The sequence below is a fragment of the Heterocephalus glaber genome, unplaced genomic scaffold (assembly GCF_053883595.1).
Source record: "Heterocephalus glaber isolate CG9 unplaced genomic scaffold, H.glaber_assembly_v1.0 deba00000474, whole genome shotgun sequence".
Classification (NCBI taxonomy): Eukaryota; Metazoa; Chordata; class Mammalia; order Rodentia; family Bathyergidae; genus Heterocephalus; species Heterocephalus glaber.
The window spans coordinates 812,872-832,566 of NW_028258146.1; the positions used below are offsets into that span (position 1 = coordinate 812,872).

A 19,695-nucleotide genomic window follows, 5' to 3' on the forward strand; every position below is an offset into this window, starting at 1 on the left:
AGTTCAGAACACTGTGGAGCCAGAGCTAGAGGAAGTCACCAGCACAAATATAAGTAAAGCAGATGGGGTGGAGGGTGTCTGGGCTGCATTAAGTCTGTTTTCAATGTCTCTTCAAAAGGTCTGTGATTTCACTTCTGTGCTGAGCAACTGGCACCATTTGATTACCATCAAGGTTCAGCTGTAGTGAAATACTAATATGGCAGCATCTTTCTAAATGGCTGCCTTTTTTCTTAGGAATTTCTATAAAATGAGTTAATCAGAGGTGCTGGAACTTTTTTCTGGTTGGCAACTGAATTTGGTAGATTTGGCTGATCTTTCTCCTTTAAGAACATTATACCTGTGGCTTTCTACTCTTTTAAAATTTCCTCTTTGATACCTGCATTAATCTGTTTTTTATTTCTGTAACAAAATGACTGAGGCTGGGTATTTCATAAGGAAAAGAGTTTTATTCAGCTCACAATGTGGAGATTCAAGAGCTTGGCACTCACAGTGCACCTACATGGCACCTCAGCTCTGAGGACTTCATGTTGTGAGAATTAACTCAGGATTCAATAGAACGACCTTAATCCCACCTCAGGGCAGTTCCCCAGTGGCCAACCAACTCCTACCAGGCTACAACACTTAAGAATTCACCACCTCTTCTTGCTGCACTGAGGACCAAGCATCCAACATATGAGTCGTTTGGGGAAGCATCCATATCCCAACCATAGCAATACATTAATGGATCGGAGAAAAAACATGATCAAATCTCACTAGGCAAATAGATGCTGAGATGAACAACACAATCTACATTCTCATTAAATGTATTCCTTTGTAAGCATCCAACTGTACAAAAAAGCATGTGTTAGTCAGGGTCATAGGGTTCTAAGTCTCTAATACCAGCATTTTGGGAGGCCAAGGCAAGAGAATCAAAAGTTTGAACTTAGCCTGGGACACTTAACGACTTAGTGAGATCCTGTCTCAAAATAAAATAATTAAAAAGGGCTTGGTGTGAAGGCTCGGAGTTCAATCCTCACTACTAGAGAGAGAGAGAAAAAAATCTGGTATCATTGACATTCTTACTTACTCAGGTCTTACTTTTAAGAGCATCACATCTTTAAAAAATCACGAATTAACTTTTAATTGAAAAAATGGTCTATGTGTATGGTGGAAAGAGTAGTTATGCAAGAAAGATCAAAGAAAAAAAGGAACAAAGAAAACCACCAGTCATTCTGTTCCCCAGAAGTAACCTCTGTTAATTTTCTATTATATTTATTTCCAGTTTGTTTGAATGTGTGTGATTATAACTATTTGGAATTATTCCACACAGATAATTTCTAAAACTCATTTTTCATTTAATTTATCATGTTTTATTTTATCATTAGTCTTCTTGAACATATTTTGTATTTTAAAGCACTCACTCTACTAGATGATAAAAGTAATCTACAATATCTTTGCAAAAAATATTGGATATTACAGAGACTTGAAGTCTAACAGATCTTTTTAAAAAGAATTTTTATACAATTCAAACACTTAAAAGAGCAAAAAATAATGGACAACTTTCCAGTGCATTTGGTGAAGTTAGCAGACTATAGCTAAGAAATTCTGACAAACATAGCTTATAAATCCAGAAAACTACACACAAAAATAACTTATAAGTAAATATTGGAAAATCTTAAGAAAAAAACTAACAATATAATCAGTATGATAGAAGAATATTATATCTGGAGGAGGTTTTGTTTGTTTAATTCAGAAACCCAGAAATGGATTAGTCATAATGACTGTATTAATATGAGGAAAAGATGATATGAAATTCTTCATATATGTTTAAAAAAGTTTTGAAAGATTCCTACAAAAATTATTAATCAGCAACCACAGGCTACTGTCTGAAGAAGAGAAAAAAAAGTCTTTCAGAAACAAACCACAAATGTCACTGTTATGGGCAAGATGTCAAATGTGCCTCTATTGATGTAAATCACAAAACCAAGATGAGTCCCTCAGAAATACATTGAATTCAATCCCTTTACTGTATACCAGCCATAGCTAGTTGAAAGTTAAATTAAAAACAGATCTAATTAACATAATCAATAAGATATATATAATACCAATGAGTACATGAAGAAAACTATATAACTTATCTGAGAGGCACTAAGTGGGGCCTCAAATGCATGTAATAATTCCTGTTATCCTACAGAAGAAAAAAATACTGTAAAAATGTCAACTCTTCTCCAAGTTTATTTATAAGTTCCCCATGAATTATTTATTAATATGAAAACAGCTTTTTATTATAAAAACATGTTTTGTGCTTCAAACAATATTAGAAAACTATAAAGAAGAAATAATTTCTAAAAAATTAAAGACTACTTCAAAAATATTTGCTGAAAATTCTTCAGGCTTTCAAAGATTATCAGTAAATATATACTTGTACACATACATGTATATGAGGATGCACTATTATGAACATACAACTATTATTCTTTTTTCTATATATTGTTTATTTCTTTTGTCTTAATGTAATATATTTGTTTATCACATCTTTTGTTTTAGTATTTTTTATATTTAATTAATGTATTATTGGAAAATTACGTGGGCTAACAGATACAGATCCCGATCCTTTTGTATACCTTAATAATATTCTCCAACACAAACAAATCATGTTTTTTTTAAGCATTCCTCTAACTGATGATGGAAATTTTTACAAATATTTTGGATATGATGTAATTAATGCCATTGTTTTTATAATTTCACAAGTGCATTTATTTTTATAGATTAGATCTCCCAATGTGAGATTATAGGAATGAGTCTTTATATATTTTAACTTTCAGTGGGTTTTGCTAGAATATTTGCAAAGATATTATAGTAATTTATATTCATAGCAACAATGAATGTTCATTTATTTAAATGTTACCTAGCAATTGATATTATGGTTTATTTAATTTATGCCAATTTTGTGGGCATAAGCCAGTTTTGTTGCTTTATTTGTATTTTCTTGACTGTTAGTTGAAAATCTTTTAATATAATTACTAGTCATTTATGTTTTTCTCCTCTGTGGCTTACTTGCTATCAATTTTGGCTGATTTTCTTTTGACTTGTCTTTTCTTTTTTGATTTATGGGTACTCTTCATCTTGGAATATTAACCATTTGTCTGCCATTTGAATTTTCAATGTTTTACTAGTTCTGTTAGTTTGATTAAAGATGTATTGTCCAGTACCAGTGTCTAAGAGCAGATCTTATTTTTCCTGTAACTTATATTGAGAAACCAGGCTCACAAGTTTGAACACAAAACAGCAGACTTCAGTGTCATCTTTTTGTCTTCAAGAAAGACAGATCTTTGTATTAGTCCATTTTCTATTATTATAACAAAATATGAGAGGTTGGATAACCTTATAGAGAAAAAAATTTATTTAAGTCACAGTTCTGGAGGTTAAATGGAGGTTAAATGGCATCAGATTGGCTTTAGTGAGGATCTCATGATAGAGGGCATCATAATGATGACAGTATCTGACAGAGGGAGATCACATGGCCAGACAGGAAGTCAGACAGTTATTCTGCGGTCAGGCTCAAGCTTTTGTAACAACTTGCTCTTCCAGATTGTACACAAGGGTTCCCAAGAGAATTCCCTTAGTGCCTCCTGAGGACACTCACCCAAGATCTAAGGACCTCCCACTAGATCCCACCTTTTTTTTTTTTTTTAATGAGGCTATCTTTGGTTTAGCTTTTTTCTTTTTTTCTGGGACCTCTCATTTTATTATAAAAACTTGTTAATTATTTTTTCATTAATTTTATTGGTACATTTTAGGTATACAATATAATGACACTCATCATTGGGAATTTGCACCTTTACATGATGTATCTTGGTTCTTATTTTTTTCCCCATTCCCCTGCCCTCCCTTAAATCCTTCCTTCCCTCCCTATTTACAAAGACTTTGTTTCTATTTTTTACTTTTCTCATATTTATTCCTTTCCTTTCTTTCTTTTCCCCTACCCTTCCCACTTCCCCTTCCCCTTTAGACATTTTCTTCTGATTTCACATTATCTATTATACATTTTGATCCTTATTTACACTTTTAGTTTCTCACATCAGAGAAACTATTCAGTATTTACACATATGTGACCTATTTAGATGCAAATAAAAACAACACTGAGATTCCACCTCACTTCAGAAAGAATGGCGGCTATCAAGAAATCAACCAATAACAAATGCTGGTGGGGTTGTGGGGAAAAAGGAACACTGCTCCACTGCTGGTGGGAGTGTAGATTGATGCAAACAGTGTGGAAATCAGTATGGAGGTACCTCAAAGAACTAGGACTGCAAGTCCCATTTGACCCAGCTATTCCCTTGCTGGGGATCTTCCCCAAAGAATTAAAAGAATCATACCACAGTGATATATGTGCACCCATGTTCATAGCGGCATAGTTTGTAATAGCTAAAACTTGGAAGCAGCCCAATTGCCCATCAACTGGAGGCTGGATAAAGAAAATTTTTTTTTTTTAATAAAATGGAGTACTACTCAGCCATAAAAGATGAGAAACTAGAAACATTTATAGCTAAATAGATGCACATTGAGGCCATAGTTTCCTCCTTTTAAAGGTCGCACCACACTGGTGACCAAGCTTCTAATACATGAGCCCTTGGGGAATTAATCAAATGCAAACTATAGCAATCACTAACTCAGCAAAGAGTAAAGGGTTACAACTTTTCACTATGCTTACAGTAGAAAGGGTCTTAAATATAGGTTTTGAAGATCTGTATATTCAAAGGTCTGTCTGTGTATTCCAAAAAATTTGTTTCTGAAGGTATGTGTTTTCCTCATCAGTTCTGTCAGCAATTTTCAACTAGTTCAAAAGTCATCATCAAGAACTTGGTGTGTGATGGGTTGTCCCCATCTGCTCTTGAAATAACCCTTACTTTTGTAGGATTTTGTAATTTTTTTTTTGTACTGGGGATTGAACTCAGGACCTTGTGCTTATGAGGCAGGTGGTGGAACCACTGAGCTAAGTCCCTGGCCCAGGGTTTTGTAATTTTAAGCTGCCCATGATTCTTTTTTTTTTTTTTTTTTTTGCTTAAATTCTTTTATTGGCACATTTTAGGTATACAATATATTTACATTTATCATTGGGTGCTTGCACCTGTACACGATGTATCTGGGTTCTTATTTTTTCCCCATTACCTGTGTGCCCTTCTCCCCTCCACCCTTCCCTATTTACATACTTCATTTCCATTTGTTTTTCTTTTCTCATAATTTTTCCTTTCCATTCTTCCCTTTCTCCATCTCCTCCCACCACCCCTACCCCTTTGGACCTTTTCCTATTTCAAAGTATCAATTGTTAGTTATTAATCCTTTTAATCCTTATTTACACTCTCAGTTTCTCGCACTGGAGAAACTATTAGGTATTTACACATGTGTGTATTATTTATTTCACTTAAGAGCATGGCCTCAATATGCATCCATTTAGCTATAAATGACTCTAGTTTCTTGTTCTTTATGGCTGAGTAGTGCTCCATTTTATAAAAAAATCCCACATCTTCTTCATCCAGTTTCCAACTGATGGGCACTTGGGCTGTTTCCAAGGAAGCTGTCCATGAATTCTTTTGAGATTGCTACATATTTAGAGGCTGGAGTTGCTAGGCAAATAGATCCACTCATTCTCTGAGATGACTCTAATAAAGCTCATTCCTCTCTTAAATTTCAAATATAGTGTGGATACACAAATTGAAACTGTTGCTAATCTAAATGCACAAAATTTCTCTATTTAAGGTCTGCAGGTTTTGTTATAGTTTGGATTTCAAGTGTCCCTTAAAGGCCTATGTGGTAGAGGATTAGTCCCCAGCTTGGCATTATTGGGAGGTGGTAGTATCATGAAAAGATAGGGCCTTTGGGAGGGCTTTGCGGCACTGCAGGTGTGCCCTCAAGAGGATAGTGGGACCCTAGACCATTCTTCTTGCTTCCTTTCACTTCCTGGCCATGAGATGAGTGGCTTTGCTCTGCCCCAGGTTCCCCACTATGATGTTCTTCCTCACTAAAGTTTCAAAAGCAAGGAAGCCAACTGATCATGGAGTGGAATCTCTAAGATTATGTGGTAAAATGAACCTTTAGTCTTTGAAAATTGATTTATCTCAGGTATTTGATTTAGTGATGGGAAGATATGTAACTCAGGCTTTAGCTCATTTGATAATTTAGTGATCAAAGAGAGAATGCGTCACTGCAGTATGAGACAAGCAGGGGGCACCCACATCCCAAAAGGAGTTTCCTAGGATCCTTCATCATTACACTCATTGTCATTTGCTTTTTGATTTTATTTGTAGATTTTTTATGTCTTTAAATGGTTAAAATTTTTTTGTGGCCAAAAATGTCTTTATGGGTTCTAGATTTTTATAGCCTTGCTTAGAAAAGTCTTCAGTGTCATATTCCCTTTTCTTTTTTTACTTTTACATTTATGTGCTTACTTCATTTACCATTAATTACTGCATATGGCTTTATTTTTGTCTAGAGGACAAATCATGTTAGTACCATTCATTAATAATTATAATGTCTGAAGAACTAAATATACCAAGAAATTTATCTTAAAATGCAATTGTAGTGGGAAATTTTAATGTAAGTTTGACAAGTCAAATAGCAAAATATAAGTAGATTTTTATTCAGTATTTGAATAAAATCTACAAAGTAATATACAATCTAAATTACATTATTCAGTATATATCTACCAATACAGAGAGCATGACTATGGGAAGAAAATATGATTCTTTTCTTATGTCTGTGAAATACCTTTAAAAGTTCAATGATACTTAACCAGAAGAAAGCTTTAATAATTCACCCAAAATACAAAGGTCTGTCATCATAAACCAATAAAACTAGGAATCAAGAATGAAAAGTGGACCAACAATGAATTTTGTATAATTTGAAAAACATTCATAACAATCCCTTAACCATATCATACGTGAAAAAATTTTTTTTCTTCAATGTCATAAAAAAGAAAATTTGCCATTACCAAATCCTATGAGACATAACTAAAGTCTACAGAAAATCATACAGATTATCTTTAATTTTGACAAAAGACCAAGAACAAATAAATTATATAACATAACAAATTAGAAAATAGAAAACAAAATAAAACAAAGCAAGAGGTGGAGATTCATAAGGATAAAAAGCTTATATAGACTGACTAGAAAACAAAGAAGAGTTGAAAAGATAAATGAAACCATAAGTTGGTACATGAAAGGACTAATAAAATAGATATTTCCCTTCTGATTTTGATGACATAAAAAGAAAGCAACATCATATTATGTTAGTAATAAGAAAGGAGATATAAATATGGAAGAGATGAAAGGAATTTTAAGGGTTTATTTTGTGCAAAAATATGGCATTGTATTTTAAAGTCTTGAGGCCACAAAAGATCTCTTATTAAAATAGTAACTTCTGAATGGATGCAAGAAGAATTTAAAGAATGTGCACAGATGTAGAATAATTGCAGAGCTAGTGTCTAAGAAGAGGAATGGGACTACAATGGTTTTACAGCTGAGTATAATAGAATAGAACATAGAGATAATGCCAATGTTCATTTGAGTAATTCCAGACTGGAGAAAAGAAAGTCTTATTTATGTGAGCGTTTACATGTGAGTGTATATTCTATATAACGAAGGGTAGCTGTGAATGTCTGTTTTATTTTATGATGGTCTGTGCTTCTTCTTTTTTTTAAATGAAGTAACATCTTAAATGTCCCTGAGAAGATAAAGTTCTTCAAAAAGTCTTCTGTTAGTTGCACTGGAATGAAATAATTTGCTTTGATTCTACATATTGTTCTCCTTTAGGACCATATACTCTTACAGAGGTGAGTCTTTGTCTTCTCATTACCAAGACTTCCTCATAGATATGATAATAATTGGTGTGAAACTTTTTGAGACCTTTCAGAAGCAGACCAACAGAAAGGGAGAATTTATATTTAAAATTGTTACTGGGAGTGGTAGCATATTCCTGTAATCTCAGATCTTCTGGAGGCTAAGGTTGAAGGATTGAAAGTTGGAGGTCAGCCTGGGAAAATTAAGTGAGACCCTATATCAAAATAAAAAATAGCACAGGGAATACAGCTCAGGAGTACAGTGCTTGCCTAGCATGAGAGAGGTCCTGGGTTCCATCCCTACTAACACACACACACACACACACACACACACACACACACCCACCCTTCCTGATAAAGATCTTGTGGTCTCTTGTAGCCTAGAAGGAGATTCTTGAGTGGAAGGAGCTGTCTGGCGTAAGGCATTTCATTTTCCTGTAGAATAGCCTTCTCTGCTACCTGCTTTGGAGGTGTAAGGCTGGTGGGCAGCATCCTCTCTCTAACATGCTCTGGGAGAGTCTCCTCTGTACTTAGTGCAGTCGCCAGTCATGGATACCTCTTCTCATGCCTGCTTGGCCTCCAGTTGATTCTCTTGCTTATGTACCTAGTCATATTTACCATCTATGATATTACATCATAGATGTAACCATAGATATCATAATATCATTGCCATCATAATATCATTACCATCTATGATATTACATGTTTTAATTAATGATACAAAATCCCAATTCTGAGTGATGGTATGTGGCAAAGAACTTAACAGTCTATCAGGAAGTCCTGTCAGCCATAGCTTCCAATGTAACTTTGGAATACCCCTCTTTGTGCCTTTCATCATAACTCCAGTCGCCATCGTTTCTCTATTGGACTCATCGAGTGCCCCCAGTTACTTGTTCTATTTCTATGGCCCCTCCCTTACAGTCCTTCCCTCCTACCATCTAAAATCATCTTTTAAAATACAAATCAGATCATACTATTCCTGAGTTTAAAATGTGACAGGTTGTCACACATATTAAAGGTGAAATTCAAACTCCTTACCAAGACCTGGAAAGTCTTGCCCTATTTTTTATGGGCTCAGCTTCTAGCTCTGTCTTGCATAATTTCTCCCTTGCTGAGCTTCTTTCTATTCCCAGAGTACTCTCAATTTTATTCTGTCTCAAGGCCTTTCTAAAGATGATACTCTTGGTCTGGGTAGTCTTTTTGTAGCTTGTGGTGTAGCTAGCTTGTTTTCAGTATTCAGGTCTCCCTCTTATAGAATCCTCCTTTTTCTTAGATTTTGTGACCGAACATTATGCTTTTGTTTCAATATTCTCTTGCCCACTGGGAGGCAGATGTCTAAGAGTGACTTTCAATGACATTCACCTTTTTCTGATTCCCACTCCTTCTTGAGTGTAGGTAGAAGCTGAGACTACTGTGACATCTCATTCCTATGATTATAGTATGGTGTATTGCACGAGAGTGACTATCTTCATGAAACTAATCTAACTACATGAACATATCAGAAGCCGAGTTTTCTCTGGCTGGCCTGAAAACAAAGTTAGAGGGATTGAGAGCATGAGAATCACTGTTTGTGTCATTGCTGGTTTGAAGACGGAGAGGGCTATGTGAGAAGGAATGTGTATAGGGCCTAGAGCTCCCTGGAAGGTAGCGAGAGACTGGAGCCAGCAGTCTCATAACCTCAGTTAACCTTGACTCATTTCATTTTCTGTTGTGATAACAAAATACCTGAGATGGGGGACATGAGTCAGCTTTCTGTCACCATAACAAATATCTGAGATAACTTATGAAGAGAAAGGTATATTTTGGCTCACAGTTTTGAGGGTGTCAGTCTATGATGAGTTGACCCCATTGCTTTCAGCCTTTAGAGGTACATCATTTTCAGAGTACATAGTTGAGCAAACTACTTACTTCAAGGCAGAAAAAGAGAAAAGAGAGGAAGGAGAGGGGCTGGGTCCCTCTATTCTTTTTTAAGTGCACATCACGATGACCGAAACACCTGCTAGGCTTCACTTCTTGAAGGTTCCACCGCCTCCCAGTAGCACCATGGGCTGAGGATCAAGTCCTTAACACACGGGATTGTGAAGGGCATTCCAGATCCAAACTATAACCCTGGGGAGTTTATTAAAACTAAAACTGTATTTGACTCACAGTTCTGGAGGGGAGAAAATTCAAGAGTACAGTGCTGACTTCTGCTTGGCATCTGGTGAGGGCCTTCATGGTGCATCCTAACATGGGAAAGGTTATCTATTACCTGGCCAGACAGTGCTTCGGCCTCTCTTTCTATTCTTATAAAACCACTAATGCCATCATAGGGACCCACTGTCATGATCATATCTAATCCTAATTATTTCTTAAAGGTTTCACCTCCCAATACCATTAAGATGCATTTGGCAAGTACTTTACAACTATGAACTTTTGGGGAATATATTCAAACTATAGCAAATGTGGAAGTGGATTCTTCAGAATATCTGATAAGAGCAGAGCTTAGCTCACACTTTGACTTTAGCCTTGAGCAGGATCCTGAACTGATCATGAAAAGACTTCTGACTTGGAGAATTATATAGTGGGCAATTGTATAATAAAAATGGGTGTTGTCTTCACCTGCTGACTTAGTGGTGATTGGATGTACAGTAACAGACCACTAACATATATGCAGAATGTATGCTTCATGAGGCCAAAAGTTTTATCTGTGTTGGTCATCACTGTTCAGCTCCTGGGACAGCCGAGGAGATATCAGCGTTCAAAACATGTCAGTGGATTGGCTGATGAGCAACATACATTAGGTGGAAAACCAAATTATGAATGGAGTTCTTCCCATGCCTGGGTAGTGATCACTTCCTCATTTAGTTACATGATAGGAATAACTTTTTTCAATTTTCATTAATTCTTCAGCCTTAGCCCTCTCAAGTTTTGGAAATCGATGAATCAGCTTTCTGAATGGTGTGTCATTTTGATAGAAAGGCAAGACATTCAAAGTCTTTGTTTCATTTCATTTTTCTACTACTTAGGCCATCTTATACAAGTTATGCAAAACTTCTGAGTCTCAGTTTTTTCCATCTGAAAATTGGAGATTATGAGGATCCATAAGGAAGATATAAATGATACTTTTAAAAAATGGCTTTGACGTTAGAGTATAAAGGTATTATAAATACACTTTAAGTACACAGGACATTCTCCCGTACTCATTATTCTTCAAACTACCATCTCATGAGCTCTATTATAGAGCTCTATTATAGAAATCATCTGGAAATAAAATATGCCATATTACCACAAGAGGGTGTATTTGACTTTTGTAGACAATGCATCCTAATATTTAAAGCTTCTCTTCACAGACATGGATTTTTCAGAGGGTTTAACATGTATGAGATCAATTCCAAATGTCATCATCAAACTATTTAGGAAAGTTATTCATATGTGTGTGTGTGTGCATGTGTGCATGTGTATATGTATGCGTGTGTCCAGGAAGTCTATATATCCTTCCCATGTGTTTTCCAATGACTCCGGAATGGGAACCATATTTTGACAGAATTTCCTCCATCAAACAGTAAATCTTTGGCATTTAAAGAAGAGATTGTCCCATGAAAGGAACAAGGATTTTCATTTGGACTCTATTAAAAAAAAATCCCAGCTCAAAAGTATTGGTGCTAAACATGTCCTGCCTTTTGGAGTAAGTTGAATTACTCACAGGTGGAAAAATCCAAGACCTAGAGTGAGGAGTTTGAGGGCACCTCCCTTTCTAGACTCCCAGTTAGACAGTTCAGGTTTCTATTTCAAACCTGAAATTACTTCAAACTTATTCATTCTTTCTTTTACACCAGGAAAATTCCAGTTGAGATTCTCCTTCCCAGATGAGGGAAGACTTTCCTCTCAAAGAAGGCTTGCTGGCTCATGCTACCAAGTCAATATGTACACCATGGCCGAACCATTATTCTCACCTTAGTCATTTCCCCAAAGCTAGACTCAGAAAGTGCATGGACTTGAGGTAAGTCAGATTTTGAAGTTGAGTCTTTTCACGGTGCTAGTAAGCTTATCTTGGATAAGTCATTTAAAGCTTCTAAGTTTATTCTTCTAAAAACTGGAGATGACAACAATCATCCAAAGCCTTTTGTGAAGTGTAATGGAATAGTATCAGTGTAGCAGCATACTTGAGAATTATAGTTATTTGGGGATTTCCTTCAGTTTCCCCCCTTCGCCATATCAGTTCCTTCAAAGTAAACAGCTCTTTTATGGTTTGAAAAAGAAGTTCAGTTAGAGCAGAATTTGCCTGTGAGCTACTTCTCTTCCAGGCTTTGGTTTTACTAAATCCTAAGCTTATTGATGAAAATTCACTGAAGAATCTCCCTTTTTTTGGGAAACCAGGAGAGAGGTTAAGACAGGCAGGAAAGATTATCAGTGTGTTGTTACAATAAAAAGAGAGAGTGGGTTAGGGTGAGAGCACAAACTCACAGGCTTCTCCTCCCCAAGTGTCAGAACACTGGGGAGTATGGGGAATTCAGGATGCTTAGGAAGGCGTGGCAGGTTTTGAGGCCTCCAGTCCAGGCACAGGTCCCTGTAGTTCAGCTGCAGGCGGCACAGGAACGGAATGCTCCAGATGTCAACATCACAATAGACACAGAGAGTGAGAGCTCAGCAGAGCTATGATAGATGGGAAACCAGAAGTCCTTCCTATCCTTGTTGGATGTTTCAGAAATCTTGGTTTGGCTGCAATTCCTGGAGGTGTGAGGGACCCTTAAATGGCTAAACTGTCCACCAAGCCTACTTAGCAGAGTTCAATATTAGATTTCATTGGGTTTAAGCAGAAATAGATAGATATTCTGAGTTTGTGCCCTGAGAGTCACCCTTATAAGATCTTTACATGGGCCCTAGACATAGAAAGCTAACAGTAGTCATTTTTGATCACTTACTTTGAACTCTTAGACAATTTGCCTAGCTTTTTTTTTCTTCTGAGAATACCGTTCCAGCTCTCCCTATTGATGAAATGATGTGATTGTGAGGTCTCTATATTCCTGCAAGCTTTATCATGTTCTCATTCAGTAAATATTATTCAGGAAAAGATTGGAAAAGTGGAAAGAGATTGGAAAAGTGATGGTAAACAGAAATAATCCTGGTCTCTGCCAACTTGGAGTTTACATGTTAGAGAGAAACATAAATGCCAGTTTGAGAGACAAGGCAATGCCACCTGAAATATGAAGGTTTGGTAGACGAATTAATTTAAATTGAAGGACCATGGAGACCAGTAAGATGCTGGTAGAGGTTTTCTCTTAGCTGTCTTGAGACTGGATTCTCAAAAGAGGATTTAATTTTCCTGGGTGCTCATCCCCTGGAATCTCCTCATCCAGGGGAGATTGACTCATATCACAGGATAAGACTTTGCCTGGGGCTACATCATCTGTACTTTCCATCCATTTATTCTCTACCACAAATATTTACTCTTCCTTAAGTTGTCTATGTTTCCCATCCCCCTTTCCCTATTAAGAGATTATATAAAGTTTTAAATTTCACTGGGTTTTTTAAGAACTCAAGTTTCTTAAACTTTTCTCCTATTTATATGTCTACTGTTGTCAATCCATTGTATCAAAACTTGAGGAGGTGAAAGGAAAGTTCCCTTCACCCTCTACTCCAGTAAAGTAATTCTATGTGCAGTATGATATTGCAATTGTAATGAGTGCTATGAAAGAAAGGAACATGTAAATCTGAGGTAGGCTGTTTGGAAACAATTGGGGTTGCATTGTTCTGAGAAGTACTATTCAGACTTATGGCAGCTTGTCAAGAAATTTCCAGGCTTCTGGTTTGAGTGACAGGATGAATGGATGAATATCCTCAAGGTAGGGAATGCTTGCAGAGAACTCGATTTAATGGGAAGATCATTATGCTGAAATTAATTCCTATGTCCCACCAGTTCTATTCCCTTTCCACCTTTATCTATGCCCCAGGAAGCTGACCTTCACCATCTGTCTCAACAAGTTCCCACATTTTCTAGCTTTTGCTTAACTTTTGCAAATTATCAGGAGGTCACAGGGCAAGAGAAGGGTTATCAGTATTAAATTCCTCCACCCAGCTGTTTCAGTTGGCTTCTATAACCCTGCCCATATCTTGGTAATAGTCTCTTTATTAAAATTTTTGTGTATTCTCATTATCTCCATGCGAAGGAACAGTTTCTATCCTGCCAGAGCAATTAATTCAATTTTGCTTGTATTGAGTCTATGGGGATTTTGAAAACTTACATAGATCACCAGATAAATGGAGATATCAAACAGAACTCAAGAAGAGAGCTCCAGGCTAGAGATAAAGATGTGTTAGTCATCTACTCATCGGTGGTAATTGCTAATGCTGTCTTGGAAGACTGAATACAGTGATAAAAGAAGACCTAGGATTCATCTTGCAGAAGTCTAACATTTGCTAGTTGGCTACTAGAGTATGATCCTGCAAAGGAGACAGAGCAGGACCAGGAGAATGTCTAGGAAGTTAAAATGGTGGTTCAGGTAGAAAGGAATGGATAACATCATCTTTCAAAGATGTTTTGAGAAATAAAGTAAAATCAAAGATTGAGAAAAGTTTATGACTCATAGTAACAAATAAGTCCTGGATGACTTTTGGAAGAACTGTTTCGAGGAGTGATGGGGATGGAAGCCATTGGAAATGGGGTGGGAAGTAAGGAGTTGGAGAAAGACATTAGAATAGGTGGCATTTTGAGAAGTTGGAATGAAAGAAGAGGAGAGAAAAAATGTCAACAATTGGAAAGGAAATAGGTTGAGTGAAGTATTTTTTAATGGGGGAGTTGAGTTCATAATATATAAAGCATACCTCTTTGAGAGATGATTAAAATATAAATCAACTTTAATAATTTCCCAAATAGTCTTTATGTATGTGTTAGTGAGACAGCAGAGGTAGGTATGGTCCTGCTTCCAAAACTGATCAGTATTTAGAGATATTGAATTGAAGGATGAGTACATGTGTGCGAAAGGAAACATGAGATGAGAATAGGGAAATGGTCTGCATTCAGAGAGAATGGACACTAACAGGCATATTATGTCTTAAGAAGAAGTTGTGAGTTCTCAAGAGTTACTTGATGTCATGTCCAAAGTAAAAGGTACTTTATATGCTCTATGGCATTAGAGTTAATCAGAAATGATTAGAAATGGGGATCAAAACAGAGGGTCCCAAACCAAAGTCTGGAACACAGGACACAGGGTCTCCAGGTTGAGGTTAAGTATTAAAGTAGAGGAAGCACTGCAGTTGGTAGTTGAGGCTTTCCACATGTAACAAGGAAGACTGAAAAAGTTGGATCTCAGCAAAGAGGTTTTCTGAGCTGTTTTAACCTATAACATTTCTGATGGCAAATCTATGGGTTTTTTTCACATCAGTTATCCAACTCTCTAGACACAAAGTGGGTGCTCTATTATAATCAATTTAATTGCAACATTAACTCCAGGTACTGCCTCACTCCTTGGGTTTAAGGATTCAGTCTCACAAGTCTGTTCCCACTTCAGATGCTAGTCACAAGTCCTAGGGTGTCATCTGTATCTCTGACCAATAGGCTATAAATTGAAAGTTCCCATGACCATCTGCTCAGATTAAATAATTTGCTAGAATGGATCACAGAACTCAGAAAGTTGAAACTTTGTACACATTCTGCTTCCCATGGTCTACTTCTGCCTCTGGTATTTACCATTCTACTTTCGAGAAAAAAATACACTTCAGAAAATATCTATTCTTCCACATATAGTTTGCCATAAGTGTGGCATTATCACTATGCCAGTTTTTGCAATTCTTTTCTAGAATTGTTGTTTTCACCATAGGTCTGTTTTCCTTTCTGCCTTTGGCAAGTATCATTTCTTTATTTATAGGACAGATAAGATTTACAAGTTCCTCTCTTGACCCCCACCTTAAGGCCTAAGAAACAGATTCCAGTCTGTATGATATTAGCTAATTTAAAGAAAAATTTTAACATGTAGATTCTGAAGACTTGGAGATTTATGATTGCTTCAGATCTCACTGAAGAATTTGGTTTAGTATTTACAAACATAGACCAACAGAAGAAGTTATCTTCCTCTTTCAACTGCTACTGGGATCCTCCCTTCATCCACATTTAGACAACTATCTTCAGTCTTAACCACAGAGGATTTTGACTTCTTGTGCCCCACACACTTCTGTCTCCACCACAGCTACCTGCTGGACAGCCTGTTAGGCCCCTGGAAGGTGCTGTACAGACCAAAGCCTGTGTGTGGTTCTCATAGCAGATCTCTGCCCACAGGAGATCTTATTGTCCCTGGGAACTCTGATGATCTCAGAGTTCTCTACCTCTGAACTTTCGTTCTTTGCTTATAATCTCTTTATCTTGGATGTCTTCCTCCCTTTCCCTTTTGCCTTGGCCTCCTTGGTTTCCTCCTTCACCTTCCTTGACTCCTTTCTCCCTTTGTAGTCTACCATTTCAATAATGCCCTGCTTCACACCCAACAGCCTGAGTCTTCCTCCATTTCTAAACCACCAACCCCTGTTTCGAACCTGGTCTTGTTCCTGGATCTTAGACATTATTGAAGAAAACTTAATTGCATGTGTGTGCACACAGGTGTGCTATTCTAAACTATTGCAAATACATTCTGTTCAGTTCAAAACCTTTCTGGAGTACTACTGAGAGCAAGGGATCTACATGGGCCTCCAAAAGACATGAAGTTCATGTAGGAGAAAAACATTGTTTAAAAAGGTAAGAGAAAGGTTTTAAGAGAAATAAAACTCTGACAGCACAAGGAACAAAAAATTTGTCTCTGTTCCCTGAGTTTTGCCCTTTGGCCTCTTGTGCTGCTGTGACCTTGATTTTGTTTTGGTTCATTTGTATCTGCCTCATATCTCACCTCACACTCTGAATCTGAGGATGAATCTATTTGCTATACATATTTATCCTTTGTAATTCTCAAAGAAATACTGTAGTTATAAGTTTCCACGCTTAGTTTGCATCCTGCAGTGAAACTTGTGCTATATGAGCAGCATATTGGACCAAAAAGTGTGAATGTGACTTATTTCCCTTTTTCTTTCTAGTATCCACAGTCCAAGAATGGATGGTATAGGACAGTGATGGCAAACCTTTCTGGGACCAAGTACCCAAACTGCAACCCAAAACCCACTTATTTATCACAAAGTGCCAACACTGCGATTAAACCCGAATACTGGCCAGCCATGTGAATGCTCAGAGGAGTCACAGCTAATGGGTCTTGGCTCCTGACATCTTCACCTGGTGCCTTTACTACTTTCTGAGCATGTACATGCCCTTATGTGCACTGTTATCTGGTGCTCTGCTGCAGCATGCATACCATAGATCTGCTACCACTGGTATAGGAGCATTTTTCTTCCTCCTGACTCTAAGGCAATAAAGAAAGATGATGTGGGTATCTTAAATATGGATAACATATTAATATAAGTGTTAATTATCAAAATGGGGTCCTTACTGGGGGAGAATAATGGGGAATAAATCAAATCTTCACAGTTTTTCATAATCTAATTTTAGATTGCTTACATTAGATATTTATGTCTGTGTATTTAGGGACTGAGAGAGTAGTCTTCTTTCTGGCTATCGAATTTATATTTTGTTGGGAGTGTGTATATGGACTTTTCTCCATAGCGAGCTAGATCTGAGGAGTGAACTGTTGTAGCTGGAGAGATAAATGAGATAGTTTATAAAATGTTCAGGGATCTGGGAGAGAAAACTTACTATCAGCTGTTTGGAATGTTTCTGTTGATTTTAGCATGATGGTTTTGGTTGTGAGAGTTTAGAAATTTACAGTGTTAACATGAACTCTGCTATATGACTTTGTTTTGCAGTTGAAGTAGCTTAAAATGGCATCTGACTATTGATTTTTTATGGAACTCCTCTAGTTTTCCATTAAAATATTTTTTTTGGTTTTTGGTACTGGGATTGAACTCGGATCCTTGTGCTTGTGGGGCAGGTGGCAGAACCACTGAGCAAATCCTTGGCCCCCATTAAAGTGATTTTGAAGACAGAGTAAGATTAAAACTGAATCTGATGAACAACCTAGTCCCAGGACCTGGAACAAGGTTGATGAGGCTGAACTCCCTCAAACACAGGGTTTTCCATCCTGCTAAATGTAGACGTTACCTCATTATGAATAATATTTCCAGTGAGACAAAGGTAGAGAGGTATTTTATATCTTATCCCATGCTTTGAATCTGGGCAGGAATCTATCTGCTACATGTATTCTATCTTTTGTAATTCTCAAAGAAATAACTTCCAAGAAAACAAGTAAGTAAACAAAAAACAGGAAAGAAAGAAGTGCTATCATTGAGTATGTCCCCCCCCAAACTCATGGGTTGGAAACTTAATTTCTCAATACTGCAGTGTTGGAATGTGGGACCTAGAGAAGGTGAGTGGTCTTGAGGGTGGAGTCCTCATGAAGGGATTAATGCCTTTCTCTCTGGAATGGCTCAGTTATCATGGGAGTTTGCCTCTTTTTCTCTCTTGTACTCTTGTACTCTTGACCTTCCACTTTGTGCCATGAGGTCAAGCACCATTAGGCCTTCCTAGAAGCCAAGGAGTTGCTTGTGCCATGGACTTCTTACTTTCAAGAACTGTGAGCCCAAATAAATCTCTATTCTTTATATAATACCTTGTCTCAGGTGTTCTGTTATAGCAACAGAAAATGGGCTGAGACAGAAGGGCTGAGGGTTTGGCCATGGTGGGTGATAATATTCTAAATGTGGTGAGTAGAAAGAACTGTGTGTGAAATTGTGGATTCTCAGAACTTGCTTACTTTGAAGCATCTGAGCTTCCAGAAGGAGGGATGAGAGAAATACCACCTTGGCATATCGGATCTGTATAAAATAAATGCCTGATAGATGGGGCCTATGCTCCAGCTGTGGATCTGAGACAGAATGCAACTGACTCTGAAATAGGCAGTGGATAGGGCCAAGACCCATAAAAATTCTCATCTCTTGTTAACCTAGTGTTTTATTATTTATTAGTATTATTCAAGCATGCATAGAAAGAAAGAATTCAATGTAGGAAGCTATAAAAAAACACTGCCAGAGTTTACGTAGGCTCAAGGTCTGAATAACCATCCAGATACCAATGACTCCTTTCTTAACCTGTTGCTTGTTGCTATAAAAGAATACCTGAGACTGGGTGATTTATAAGGACAGATTTAATTTGCTTGTGGTTCTGGAAGCCCAAGATCATGGAACTTTCATATGCTTAACTGCTGGTGATAGCCTTGTACTTTTCCATGGGAAAATGGGCATGTACAAAAGACAAAACATGAGGGCTAAACTTGCTTTATAACCTCCCTTATGGTCCTGGAAAAGTGAGAATCCATTCTCATGTGATAATCATAGTATTAATCCATTTATGAGGGCTCTTTCTCCATGACCCAAACACCACCCACTGTGCCCCATCACCTAATACTGTTACGTTGAGGAATTAATCTTCAACAGGAGTTTTGGTGGGGTTCAACTACATGCAAACCACACTAACTCTTAAATGTATATCTTCAATCCAGATCTTTCTCCCTAACTTCAGGTTTATATCCAACTGCCTCTTTAGCATCTCTACCTATATATGTAATAGACATCTTTAACTCATCAGTTCTAAAAACAATGCCAATGTCCCCCTTGCCTAAAACCTGTTCTACCATAACTATTTTAATCTCACTTGATAAATTGTCCATTCTTTCAGCTATTAAGAATCCAAATCCCATATTCAAATACACTTCCTTGCATATATGTGATATCAAACTCATTAGGAAATCTTATTGGCTCTACCCTCAAAGTATAATCTGAGGCTCTGCTACTATCTCATACTGTATAATGCTACCCTCTGGTACCAGCAACTTCATCTCTTACCTTGATTCTTCCAATAGTATCTTTTCTAT

General features: G+C 37.0%; 1 protein-coding gene across 7 annotated transcripts in view; it reads left to right on the forward strand.

Moving 5' to 3' along the window:
- Positions 1–19,695, forward strand: part of LOC110346938 (endogenous retrovirus group K member 7 Gag polyprotein-like) — a 194,818-nt gene that overhangs the window by 35,310 nt on the left and 139,813 nt on the right. For 4 of the 7 annotated variants that reach the window (XM_087204385.1, XM_087204388.1, XM_087204389.1 and 1 more), the window contains exon 1: positions 2,924–11,798. The gene's annotated coding sequence lies outside the window, so the exon portion shown is untranslated. Of the gene's footprint in view, positions 11,799–19,695 lie in introns of all 7 variants that reach the window. The other 3 variants (XM_087204386.1, XM_087204390.1, XM_087204392.1) reach the window with 2 other exon arrangements.